This window comes from Furipterus horrens, unplaced genomic scaffold (genome assembly GCF_987537825.1).
Source record: "Furipterus horrens unplaced genomic scaffold, mFurHor1.1.pri manual_scaffold_7, whole genome shotgun sequence".
NCBI classification, from domain to species: domain Eukaryota; kingdom Metazoa; phylum Chordata; class Mammalia; order Chiroptera; family Furipteridae; genus Furipterus; species Furipterus horrens.
This window is the reverse complement of record NW_028327177.1, coordinates 53,944,897-53,958,503: the sequence shown is the minus strand read 5'-3', so window position 1 is coordinate 53,958,503 and position 13,607 is coordinate 53,944,897. Positions and strand designations below refer to the sequence as shown.

Here is a 13,607-nt window from a genome sequence, read left to right as displayed (position 1 = left end):
TATTAAAGTAGTAGAATAGCTTCAAAACTATAATTGAGCTCATGACATAGATAACACAAATACAGCCAATAAAAATTAAGTAGCAAAAGCAGAAATATCATTCTAGTGTTTAGAATTAGCAATCTGTCGCTCAAGCCTTGATTAATAGAAGTCAACCCCCTCTCCCTCAGTAAAAACTAAGTTAATAGCTATGTATCATTAAAAATAGTAATCGTATCTTGGCATCAAATTAATAGATAATTCCTCAAAAGGAAGACATTTAAATATTATCAATAATTTAAACTTGGAGTTTTTCTAAAGGCTGAAGTATTGGCAGTTTAGATCTGAATGCCAGCTACTGGTAGATACAATTTTGGACAAATTATTGAATATCTTTTTGTACTTCTTTTGAAGCCAACTTCCCCAAACGTTAGTCATTTGGGGAATACTTATTATCTTATTTCAACCTCTTGATGATTCACAAGGTTTTGGATTATTCCTAAAATGTGACAAGAAATGTGGTAAAATTTTATGTGATATAAGTGTAAATGGGATACATGTCTCTCTTATGGGTAAAATAAATAAGTTTCAGTGTATAAATTGTATTGCGTCTATTTTGAATGTTCACAAGACTTTTTATTTTTGCCTTCTGTATCTATCTAGACTACTCTCCAAAATGTTGAGATTGCTAGAGAAGTGACTTCTGATAAAAGAAAAATATTGCTCTACTTAAACTCAGGTAAGATCATTACTTTTCAATATGCCATTGTGAGTAAATGAAAAAAAAAAGGTTTATATTTTTATGTCATTTTCTTCAATATTAAGCATTATGAAGCTTCTTTATATGTTCTAGAATAAATATCAAACTTAAAAAATCTGGTATAGGTAGGATAACATTTCAAATGCATGGTGCTGTTTAGTAGTATTTGGACATGTGTTCTTACCATATTCATTTAAACAACTATATGGGGTTTTTGTTACTTTAATGAGCATCATCTAGAGGAATAATCAATATTAGTCAGCTTTTGAAAGCTTACTTTATGAGGGCATCCATGACTCCTTATCAAGATGAGGACTGGTGTCACACATTTCAGTGAATGCTGAAGTCTTACAGACAGGGTAGCTATGCAATAATCCAAGGGGGGACTTGGCAAAATGTTTCTCAAAATGCCTCACACCGCTAGAGTCTAGGGAACTATCACATCCTCATTTGTTTATTCAGAACAAAGGATGAAAAGTGTGAAAATGTAAAATAAATTAAATATAACTGCAGAAAAGGAGCATGAGTCAGGAAAGACATCAGTTAGAAGGTGGATATCATCTATGACATTGGTGTTCAGATAAATGCTTCTTTTGGAAGGATTCAAACTCTATTTGCTATGAAAATTAGAACCTCGCTGCCAAAGTTTTGGATTGAAATGGCTAAATCGAGACTTCTGGCCAAGATGGAGGCCTAGACTGACACACTCCATCTCCCTCCACAACTAAGAAGGGTTACAACTACTGCAAAACCAGAAAGAACCAGAAATTCCAGAAAATAAAGCTACATGGAAGTCCACGTATGAAGTTATAAACAAGTGGTGCTAGTCTGGACAGGTAGGAAGAGTGAAGCTGGGGTGGAGAGATCAAGCTATGCTGGCGGCAGCAGCAGCAGTGATGGCAGCAGGACAATGGTAAGCACAGACACCCATATTTAAGCAGAAGCGAGAAGCACCTGGGGAGCACCCCCAGCTGCAGTCCAGACCCGTAAGCTTGTGATTCCAATGCTGGGGAAGGCAGACCCCCATTGCCTCAGACTGTGAGGCTCTGAGAGCATGGGGAAGGAGGAGAAGACTCCTGGTCTCTCAGTGGAGAGAGAATGGCAGGAATTCATCTTGGACTCCCACCCCTACATAAAGCACCACAGTGTGGTGAGAAGTGTTGCTCAGTAGTGATGAGTACATGGGGCTCCACCCCCTATAGCATAGGAGGTTTGATGGCCCTGCCAAAGAAGGAAAGGTAAACACACCTGCCAGGATGTCAGGGATAATGATAGAGATCCCGGTGACACAGCTGACCATAAAGTAAAACACGAATTAATGGACGAACAGATAGATAATGTTTCTGAGTCTCAATTCAGAGCTATAGTTTTAAGACATCTTACAGAAATACAGTGATACTTAATCAAGACAGGGAAGTAATGAAGGCTAGTCCTGCTGAAATGAACAAAAACACATATGAAACAAGTGGTGAGGGAAGGACAACCAGGGATCAAATTCACAAATCGGAACATAGGGAAGGAACAGTCAACCAGTGCAGAAAGAGGAAACAAAAAGTGAGGAAAATGAGGATAAGCTCAGAAATGTCTGGGACAACTATAAGCGAGTGAACATCTGAATTATAGGTTTTCCAGAAAGCGAAGAGGAAGAACTAGAAATTGAAAAATTATGTGAAAAAATAATGAAGCAGAACTTCTCAAACTTGGGGAAGGAAATAGACTTACAGATCCAGGAAGCACAGAGAGTTCCAAAACAACTGGACCCAGGGAGAACCACACCAAGACACATTATAATCAAAATGTCAAAAATTAAAGATAAAGAGAGAATCTTAAAGGCAGCAAGAGAGAAGAGAATTATGTATAAAGGGGTCCCAATTAGACTATCAGCTGATTTCTCAAAGAAGACTCTGCAGGCAAGAAGGGACTGGCAACAAATATTCAAAGTAATGAAAATAAAAAACCTACAACCACGATTACTCTATCCAGTGAATCTCTTATTCAGAATAGAAAGGTAGAGAAAGTGCTTCCAGGACAAAGTAAAACTGAAGGAGTTCATTAGATCCAAACCACTGTTATATGAGATGTTAAAGTGACTTGTTTAGGAGAAGGAGAATTACAACTATGAACATTAAAATGAAAACTGTATCACAACAACCAATAACAGAAGGTAGGGAACCAGAACAAAGGCAGACTAAGTAGGCAACGAGAGTGGGAAAAGAATTATAGGTATGGGGAACATATTGTGGGGAGGTCAGAGGGGAAGGGGGGAAAGGGAGGGAGATGATACAGGAATTAAGAAGCATAGTAGGAGGGAGCGGGGTAGACAAGAAGATATTGCAAAGAACTATATGCACAATCAATGGGCATGGACTAAGGGGTGGGGCACTTGGAGGGAGGGGGTTCATTGGGTGGAGGAGAGAAGAGGAAAAAGAAGGGGGGACAACTGTAACAGCATAATCAATAAAACATATTTAAAAAATAAAGAAAAAGAAATGGCTCAATCTATTTTCCTAATAAGTGTTAGAGTATTTTTGAGTTTTTATTTTCTGGGAGTACAAGGATTTCTAATGTAGGTTTAGTGCAGTGGTGCTCAACCTTCCTAATGCCATGACCCTTTAATACAGTTCCTCATGTTGTGGTGACCCTCAACCATAAAAGTATTTTTGTTGCTACTTCATAACTATAATTTTGCTACTGTTATGAATCATAATGTAAATATCTGATACGCAGGATGTATTTTCTTTTTTTAAGTATATTTTATTGATCATATTGTTACAATAGTTCCAATTTTTCCCCTTTGCTCCCCTCCGCCCAGCACCCTCCACCCAGCACCCCCCTCCCCAACAATCCCCTCTCCAAGTCCATGCCCATGGGTCATACATACAAGCTCTCCCGCCTCACCCTTTCATATATTCTTCTTCTTCTTTTTAAAAAATAATTAATTAATTAGTTAAATATTTTAACAATAAAAAATAACAATCCCTCCCTCTCAGACTTAAGACCCTTTACAATCTTATAAAGGACAATGGACGAAGATCTCGAGTTTCTCTAGCTGCTTCAAGCTGGACATGGTCGTCGTCCTACCTACCCTTGGGTCAAGAAATCCCAAATAAGAGTGGGGGTGTGGAGGGGAGGGTGGCCTTCCCACAAGGGGAAGGATCGTGCAGACTCCAGGTTGGTTGGCTGTCTCTGGACAACGGCATGCTTGGTTTGACAGGCTGGCATCCTTGTTGTATTCTGGGGGCAACAGGGTTAAAGGACATCATTCAATCTGTAACCACTAGATGACAAAAGACAAGTATTAATTTTTCAATGTCCCACATTAGGGAAAAGAAGGGCTTCTTTGGAGGAAGGTATGCCAGGTACATCTCACCTGTCCAAAACCCTTTTGCCCATTATACTTAGTTTGGACTGAGGGAAATATTTTAGGTTTCCCCCATCTCAGGCCTCTGGGCTCTTTCTGCCCAAGCCATTAGGATAGAAAAGAGAAACCAGTTTTAAAGTGAAGCCCACAGACCATCCCATTCTTCACCAAGCCAGCCACTTAGTTCAGCCAAACCATTGAGTCTCAGGAGGCAGTGATGCAGACAGGATTAAGTGAGGCCTATACGTACAAACAATCACTCAGGTAATGAGATCGTAGGCTTATGCCCTTTGAAAACAGAAAACACATGTTAATTTATGTAACATAACCCACATACAAGTCTCTAAATCTGTAAGACTGTCTTATCGGAAAGACACCCAGTTGCAGGGCATTTGACATTCTTCTTGCCTGTAAATTAAACATCTTTGATAATGCCACAGACATAGTTTAACTTTCAAATGAAAACAAATTTTAAATGAAAAAAAACTTTAAAGACGGTTAGTTGCACTACTTTATAGTCTACCACTGGGCATTGTGATCTTCTTTGAATCGTGATTTTTCTCCCTAAGATTACCCTCCTTGTCATTAAAGGGACTGCATTAAGTCCATTTTTAAATTATCCTGTTCATTTGCATAAACATAACAAGAGCAGCAAATGATCACTTATGATCTTTAGTTCTGCTTTGCTGGAACTTACGCAAGGAACATTTAGGGTGACCTTCAGTCTCCCCTTCAAGGCCCAGAAGCAGATCCACATACCTGGCATTCAGCCTTGCCTGTAAACACCTGCCTTCTCCAGGTCCTCCTGGTTTTCCATTGTGCCTTAAGGTCCCTTCTAGCCATCTTTCAGGAAAACAGCCTTCATTCCTTCCCTGGAAAGATTGCTATGGACCACTCATCCATCCAAGGTACCAAGCCTTTTATCTCGTGGACTTTTATTACCTTTGAAAGTCAGTCCCAGTTGCTCAGGGCTTTTTGGTAACAACCAAAGCCCAAGCCTGTCTCCTTTAGGCATGACATTCCATTCAAAGTCTTAGTTAAAAAAGAAAAAAAAAAAACAAACCTCTATTAACAACTGGTCTTATTAGTTTTATGCAAAGAAAGTTAGGTCATTACTTACTTCTTCAGAATGCCAAATTCTGGAGGGATCAGATAGGGAGAAAAATATACAGTGTGAAGGAAAATCCTTGTCCTTCTAATATTCACTGAACTTGCATTTCTATTCTTTATATTTTTATTTTTCCCCCCACTAAAAAATTTTCTGTTTTTCATTACAGTTGTCTCACTTTTTTCCCCTTCTTGCTTCCCTGTACCCTGCCCCCCCTTCTTCCACAGTCAGTCTCAACCCAGTTGTCCATGTCCATGGGTCATTTATACATGTTCTTTGACTAGACCCTTCCCCTTCTTACCCCTTCTCTCCCTCCCATCTCCCCCTTTGTTACTGTTAGTTTATTCCTTGTTTACATACCTCTGATTCAATTTTGCTCATCTGTTTGTGTTGTTCATTAGTTTCCTGTAACAGGTGATAGCATAAGGTAATTTTCTTTTGTTGCCTGGCTTATTTCGCTAAGCATAATTCTCTCTAGTTCCAATCATGTTGTTGCAAATGGTAGAAGTTCCTTCTTTCTTTCAGTACTTATTCATTGTCATTTTCCCCCTTTATACTCGTGTTCCTCTCTGTCTCTCTCTGTTTCTTCATCTTCTTAAAGCAGACCCTTAAGCATCTCTTGCAATGCTGGTTTGGTGGAGATGTATTCTTTTAGCCTTCTTTTGTCTTGGAAACTCCTTATTTCACCTTCCATTTTGAATGAGAGCCTTGCTGGGTAGAGTATTCTTGGTTGTAGGTCTTTGTTTTTCATTGCTTGGAATATTTTTTGCCATTCCCTTCTGGCTTGTAGTGTTTCTGCTGAGAAATCTGATGATAGCCTTATTGGAGCTCCCTTGTATGTTATTAGTTGTTTCTCTCTTGCTGATTTTAGGATTCTCTCTTTGTCTTTGAATGTTTCCATTTTAATTATGATGTGTCTTGAAGTGGGACTGTTGGGGTTCATCTTCATTGGGACCCTCTGTGCTTCCTGGACTTGCATGATTCTTTCTCTCCTCATGTTAGGGAAGTTTTCTGTCATTAGTTTTTCAAAGAGGTTTTCTATCCCTTGCTCTTCTTCTTCTCCTTCTGGAATTCCTATGATATGGATATTATTACATTTCCTGTTGTCCTGCAGCTCTCTTAGAGCCTCTTCAGTCTTGTTCAGTCTTTTTTCATTTTGTTGCACTGTCTCTGAGTGTTTGTCTACATTGTCCTCCAGCTCGCTGATCCGATCTTCTGCTTCCTCTAGCCTGTTTTTAATTCCTTCTACTGTGTTCTTCAATTCAGAGATCGTATTCTTCATTTCCTCCTGGCTCTTATTGATAGCTTCCATGTCCTTTTTGATGCTGGTATAATTCTCAGTAAGTTCCTTATAGTTCTTCTGGAGTTCACTGTAGTTTTTCTGGAGTTCTTTGTAGTTTCCGCTGAGCTCATTGAGCTTCTCCATAATCCATGCTTTCAATTCCATATCTGATAGTTGGCTCCCCTCTATTTCATTTAGCACTCTTTTTGGGGACTCTACCTTTCCTTTCGATGGGGGGTTGTTTCTCTGTCTCCCCATTTTTGTGACTCCTATTGTTTGTTGGTGCTTCTTAGAATGATCTGCACTTCCTGGATCTGCCCCTGGTGGCGTCAGATCCTGTACCATTCTGGGCCTAGGCAGCCTGTTGGAGACTTCCAGAGATCTACTGCCTTTGTCTTGCTTCTTTAGTTGTTAATCTATTCAATCTGTGATTAGCTGTCAGGTTTAAGGATCGTGGGTGTGGCAGCTTAATTCCTGTAGGCAGGGCCTTTGCTTCCCCTCAGGCTGACGCCATTTGGCCGGGAATGGTGTGCCTGCAGTGTGGGGATGAGTCAGCACTGGGACCGGGCCGGCCGCTTCCCCAGCTCTCTCCTCAAAGCCACCACACCAAACTCTCCCCAAGCATTTCCAGTCCTCTCTGCCTTCCCTCTGCTCGAGCCCAGGGTAAGTGAAAGCCAAAATATTTTTGTATGTGATCCGCTTAAGAGCTCTTTTTCTCCAGCTGTTTCTCTCTGGCTAGCAAGAAACCCTGTGGCTTTTGCTTTTCACAGCTGGATACTATTTTACTCTCCACTCTGTTGCTGTAGGCTGGGAAGCTCGGCTGGGGGTTTAGACCCTGCCTTTCTCAGGGGGAATCCCCAGATGCTGAGCTGTTTCTCAGTCCCTTCAGCTGCCACCAGTGTGAGCCCAGCCAGCCCTTCCACGTCTCCGCACTCCCTACCAGTCACGTTGTGATGTAGTGGCCTTTTCTGTCTCTCCGTGGTTATAAGACTTCTCTCCAGCTGGTGTTCGGTTGGTTATTCCAGATGATTTCTCCAAAATTACATTGTAAATCCAGACTAGTTCTAGGAGGAAGTTAGTGTAGCTTCCACTTACTCCTGTGACATCTTGTTTCCCTCTCGCAGGATGTATTTTCATTGTTACAAATTGAACATAATTAAAGCATAGCGAGCCCTGGCTGCTGTGGCTCAGTGGATTGAACGTCGGCCTGCGAGCCAAGTGTCGCTAGTTCGATTCCCAGTCAGGGCACATTACTAGGTTGCACATCAGGTCACCAGTTGGGGGCGCGAGTGAGAGGCAACCACACAGTGTTGTTTCTCTCCCTCACTTTCTCCCTCTCTAAAAATAAAATAAATAAACAAATAAATAAATTATTTTTAAAAAGCATAGTGATTAATCACAAAAATAATATATAATTATATATGTGTTTTCCGATGGTCTTAGACAACCCTTGTGAAAGGGTCGTTCAACCCCCAAAGGGGTCGCGACCCACAGGTTGAGAACTGTTGGTTTAGTGAGAATCTTGAAACTCATTGTCATCTATTATGTTTAAATAAATGCTAACACTTAAAAATATATTGTGTAAATATTGTTGTTTTAAGTCATATTTAATTGCAATATTTAAATAACAAGAAATTTTTAGTTGTAAATCTGTGTGCTGTAAAATCACAGAGTTTTAAGAATTAATGCATTGTTGCAGAAAGTTTATTATTAGATTATCTTGATTGGGTTCTCAAGGGTTATGGCAAGGTTCAGAGACATTTAGGATTACAAACAATTAGGTCTATATTTGTTATTGTTAGCAAATATTCTTTTACATATGAAAAACATAATGTGCTAAATTTGTCATAGTAACACCCAGATAGGGATGGTTTGTTCATACATCAACTGTTCTTTCCTCAACTAATCCTGATCTCTACCCATCCATATCTAGGTAGCTTTTTCCTCATCGTTAAATCGAACACTGTATTATGATTATTTGAACAAACAGAAAATTCTATTGCTTAGTTTCTTAGGAGCAACAAGAAAACATTCTAGTGCACCAAAATTTCTGGGTTACATCCAAGATTTTAAAATATTTTTCATAGTTAGGCCTCTTTTCTGTAGTATATTTTATTGATTATATTGTTACCATATCCCAATTTTTATTCCCTTTACTCCCCTTCACCCAGCACCCCAATCCCCTCTGCAGTCCCACCCTACTTAGTTCATGTCCATAGGTCATGCTTATAAGTTCCTTGGCTTCACCGTTTTCTATATTATTCTTAACATCCCTGTCTATTTTGTACCAATCAATTATGCTTCTTAAGTCTTGCACCTATTCCCCATTTCTCCCCCTTCCCTCTCCCAGCTGATAACCCTCCAAGTGATCCCCATACCCATGACTCTGTTCTTATTCTGGTTTGCTTAGTTAGATTTTGTTTCTGTTTTTTAGATTCAGTTGTTGATAGTTGTAAGTTTGTTGTCATTTTAATGTTCATAGTTTTGATCTTATTTTTCTTAAAGAAGTCCCTTTAAACTAAAAATGGAACTGCCTTTTAAACCAGTGATTCTACTGCTAGGATTATAACCCCTAAAATTCTAAAACCCTAATTCAAAAGAACTTATGCACCCTTATGTTCATAGCAGCCTTGTTTACAATAGCTAAGTGCTGGAAACAGCCTAAGTGCCGATCTGTAGATGAGTGGATCAAAAAACTGTTGTACATTTACACAATGGAATACTATGCGGCACAGAGAAAGAAGGAACTCCTGTCATTTGCGATGGCATGGATGGAACTAGAGAGAATTATGCTTAGTGAAATAAACCAGACAAAGGAAGAAAAATACCATATGATATTGGCTAATACAGGAAACTAAAGAACAACATAAATAAATGAACTAAATAGGACAAGGAGCAGAATAACAGCCAATAGGGGGAAGGGGGATGGAGAGAAGGGAGATAAGTGAGGGAAGGGTTTAGTCAAGGAATGTGTATGGAGGACACATGGACATGGACAACGGGGAGGGATATGATTGTGGGAGAAGGGGTGGCCTGGGGGGGAGCAATGGAGGGAAAATAGGACAACTGTAATTGAAAAATGAAAAAATTAAATAAAAAAAAAGCCCCTTTAACATTTCATACGGTAATGGCTTGGTGATGATTAACTCTTTTAGCATTACCTTGTCTGGGAAGCACTTCATCTGCCCTTCCATTAAAAATGATAGCTTTGCTGGATAGAGTAATCTTGGTTGTAGTTCCTTGCTTTTCATCACCTTCACTACTTCTTGCTAGTCCCTTTTTGCCTTCAAAGTTTCTTTGAGAAATCAGCTGACAGTCTTATAAGAATCTCTTTGTAAGTAACTCTCTGCTTTTCTCTTGCTACTTTTAAGATTTTCTCTTTATCTTGAAACTTTGGCATTTTAATTATAATGTGTCTTGGTGTGATCCTTTTTGGGTCTAGCTTGTTTGTGATTCTCTGAGCTCCTGGATTTGTATATCTATTTCTTTGCCAAATTTGAGAAGTTTTTCTTCATTATTTTTTTACATAAGCTTTCAATTTCTTGCCCTTCCTCTTCTCTTTCTGGCCCCCTATGATTCAGATATTGGCACGTTTAAAGTTGTCCTAGAGGTTCCTATGCCTTTCCTCATTTTTTTTCAGTCCTTATTTCCTCATTCTGTACTGGTTGACTGTTTTTTATTCTTCCTTATGTTCCAAATCATTAATTTGTACTCCGGTTTTATTCCCTTCACCATCGGTTTTGTGTGGATTTTTCTTTGTTTCAATTAACATAGTCTTCACTTCTTCCCTTATGTGTTTGCCATACTCAGGCATATCTGTGAAGTTGTGAACATCTTTATCACCTGTGTTTTGAACTCTGCATCTGTTAGGTTGGCTATCTCCTTGTCTATTAGGCTGGCTATCTCCTTGTCGCTTAGTTCTTGAACTAGAACCTTGATTCATTCTTTTTCTTGGGCCATACTTCTCTGTCTCCTCATCTTGACAGGGTCCTCTGTTTGTTTGCCTCTCTGTCTTAAGTAAGCTGTTGCTCCTGTTACATTGTAAGGGGTGGAAACTTAGGTATTCATCAGTACAGGGCAACCTGTTTCACCATGCTGTGGTGCTGTGTGTTAGGGAGGGGTCTGAGAGGGAACAATGCTACCCACTCAGGACTTGCCCTTCTTCCAGGTACCTCTCACACCTCTGTATGGGACTGGCACCTCTCTAGCTGTTGCCCTAGCCATCATTCCAAGAGTGGATGGGTCTGTGGATGTTCTAGGACCATGGAGGTCCTTCCAACAAGCAGACGCTGCTGAGAAACCAGCAGTTTCTTCCTCCCCCACAACCCCCACTAGTTTGCACAGTGAGAAGCAATGAGACTCTTATTTTCCCCAGCGCTGGAACCATGAGCTGTGAGGCCTGGCCAGGCCTGGGAACACTCCTCAGGTGTCCCTTCCGACTTTTTAAAACATGTGACTATGTTTCCTGCTGGCCTGCTACTGCTGCTGCCTCATCTGCTGCCACCACCACATCGTATCCTCTCTGCCCAGGCTCTGCTCCTACTACCTGTCTGGATGAGTATTTCTTCTTTATATTTTTGTTTGTTGGACTTCCATGCAGCTTGATTTTCTGGAACTTCTGGTTGTTTCTAGTTTTGAGGTAGTTGTGTTCCTTCTTAGTTGTGGAGGGATATGCAGTGTGTCTTTCTACACCTCCATCTTGAGCAGGAGTCCACTCATAATTAGGCCTTTTTTAATAGTTATAACTTTTCCTCATTTAATTACCATAGAATAACAGGGAGAGGAAAATAACATTTTTTAACAAAATTGAAACAGAGGTGGGTGATCTAGGGAAACTGTTCTCTCTATCACTGCCTTTCCTTACCTCTAAATTTATTCCTCATTCCCTCAACCCTTTAAAGTTGATGAACATTTATGTTTCCTAACCATGTGATTCATTGGTTTCTCAGCCTTTCGTTTTGAATCCCTTGTGAAAAAATTAAGTAAACAGAGACAGAGAGCAAACTATTGAGGTAGATACTACCCAAATTATACTGTGCTGGTCATAAATGGCAACGTTATTACCTAGTTACAGTTTCTCAGTATCACATGTAGCCTAGTATGTTTTTACTTCACCATTGTGTTAAGTGTCATATATTGTAAACCCTGACAGAATCCCAAGAAAAGTTACATTTAAGTGGAGAAAAAGAAGAAAGCAGTTGTAAGGAAAGTAATGACATTTCACTTGAAGGTGTCTGTTTTAATACTTAGAACACCTTCTCCTACCATCACAAAAAATAAATATTTTTATTAAAAATATATCTGGATGTATTTCAAACATTTTTATCTCTTCTTAGGTAAATATTTTTGCCCTAGTATTGTTTTTTAAAGAATTTAACATACTTTGTGGAGAAGCAATATTTTTCAGTTGATATTGTTTTTTGAGGGGATGAATAAAGAAGAGGAATAGTAAACAGTATTAAAACACATAACTTACTCATATTGCCTGTTTTCTGATACTTTGCATGTAAGAAATATTTTAAAACCAAATACATGTCTCAGCATCCACTTTTCGTGGATTTTATAGTCTCTCACCTGACCTGTAGAACTTTATTTGTGTTTCCCATGTGTTATTCATGCTGATATTTGACCACACTTAAAGCTAGACTGGTTTCACATTTTAGTGGAAAATAGCCCCATGAGCAAAAGCAAACTGGATATCTATTGTGTGAGCAGATGCCCCAGCTGGACTGCCTGCCTCTACTTTGTGCTTGCTGACCTCCAAACTTGACTAGAGGACAACTCTCTTTCTGGACATCTTATTGCCAGAACAAAATTACTGTAATATAAATACTTAATATTTGAACAAGTAAATTTAATGCTGTTACTGCTTTTCTATGCCTTGAGGATGTTTGAGGCATCCAATCTTGCACTTTGGTTGGTCTTTTTATGGCCTGTCCCCATTTTGTGTTACATAGTGCCCTATCCATAGGATGCATCTTCTGTTGGGCTATTTGCTACCAAAATTGTTAATCAAATTCCCAGTGTTTTCAGGCATGTTTGAAATGTTAGAGTCACTGGCTGCACCAATAGAACATATTTATTTCCGGTTAAGAGAGTGACATAGGTAAACACTGTGCTTGCCTTCTCCTAGGACCACATGAAAATTACAACTAAACTACACAACAACCACCATTTATAATCATCTGAAATCTAACTGAACACAAGTCCTATAATTAAGGATATACAGAAGAAGCCACATCAAGACTGATAGGATAGGTGAAGACATGCAATGAGTTGGTCCCACACCACCATGTGGCAGTTAAAAATCCAGAGGGATATCTTCACTGCAGAGGAACCCTGAACCATGCTCCCTAGCTAAGGGTTTCATTGTGGAGGAATGAAGTTTGCATAATTTTTAGCTGTAAAAACCAGCAGGGTTTGTGGCTCAGTAAGACAGAGGGCTTCTAGAGACCCAGGCTTTCCTCTTAAAGGGCCCACCCAGAGACTTATTTGCTGATGGCAACAGCTCAAAAAAAAAAATGCACCAGGGACATGCAGAGAAGAAACTGAATTGTATGGCTTCAGGGTGAGGGCTGGAGAGTCAGTTTTCTCCCAGAAAAAAATTGCTATCAGAAGTAATTGTTCCTTTGTTAAGTCCTTCACTCCCCACGGTGCAGGAAAAGGAAGGCACTGTTCATCCTGCCATGGTGATTCTCTTAGACCTTGCTTCACCCACCTTGAGAGCCCACACAAAATTCTTCCAGTAGTATTTCTATACAAATGGCATGTCTTGGTTTGTGTTGTGGACTTTCCTAAAATCTCTTAAAGTTTTATAACCCCAAACAAGAAGGATGTGTCTCAGAATGCCTAGTGCATCTTGCTAAGCAGCCTAAAGATTGACAATAACGTCAGCCAACCACAGTATGCAGCTTACCCTCTAAGTCCAGTGCAAGTGACAACTATCTGAGGGTCACTTTGTAGCTTATACCAGACAATGACTGATCTTTGTCCACCCAAAACCCCTCTCAAGAGGCTCCAGAATCAATGTACCTAGTGACCAGCTTCAGACCACAACATAGACCACCCAACCAATTCTACAAATGACAAACCAAAATGTTCATTAGCAGGCCCCTGA

The 13,607-nt window shown here is 39.7% G+C and overlaps 1 protein-coding gene across 1 annotated transcript in view; it reads left to right on the top strand.

Annotated features, from left to right (window-relative positions):
* Positions 1 to 13,607, top strand: part of SNTG1 (syntrophin gamma 1) — an 850,024-nt gene that overhangs the window by 206,379 nt on the left and 630,038 nt on the right. The window contains exon 2 of the mRNA XM_090283711.1: positions 643 to 718. The gene's annotated coding sequence lies outside the window, so the exon portion shown is untranslated. The remainder of the gene's footprint in view (positions 1 to 642; positions 719 to 13,607) is intronic.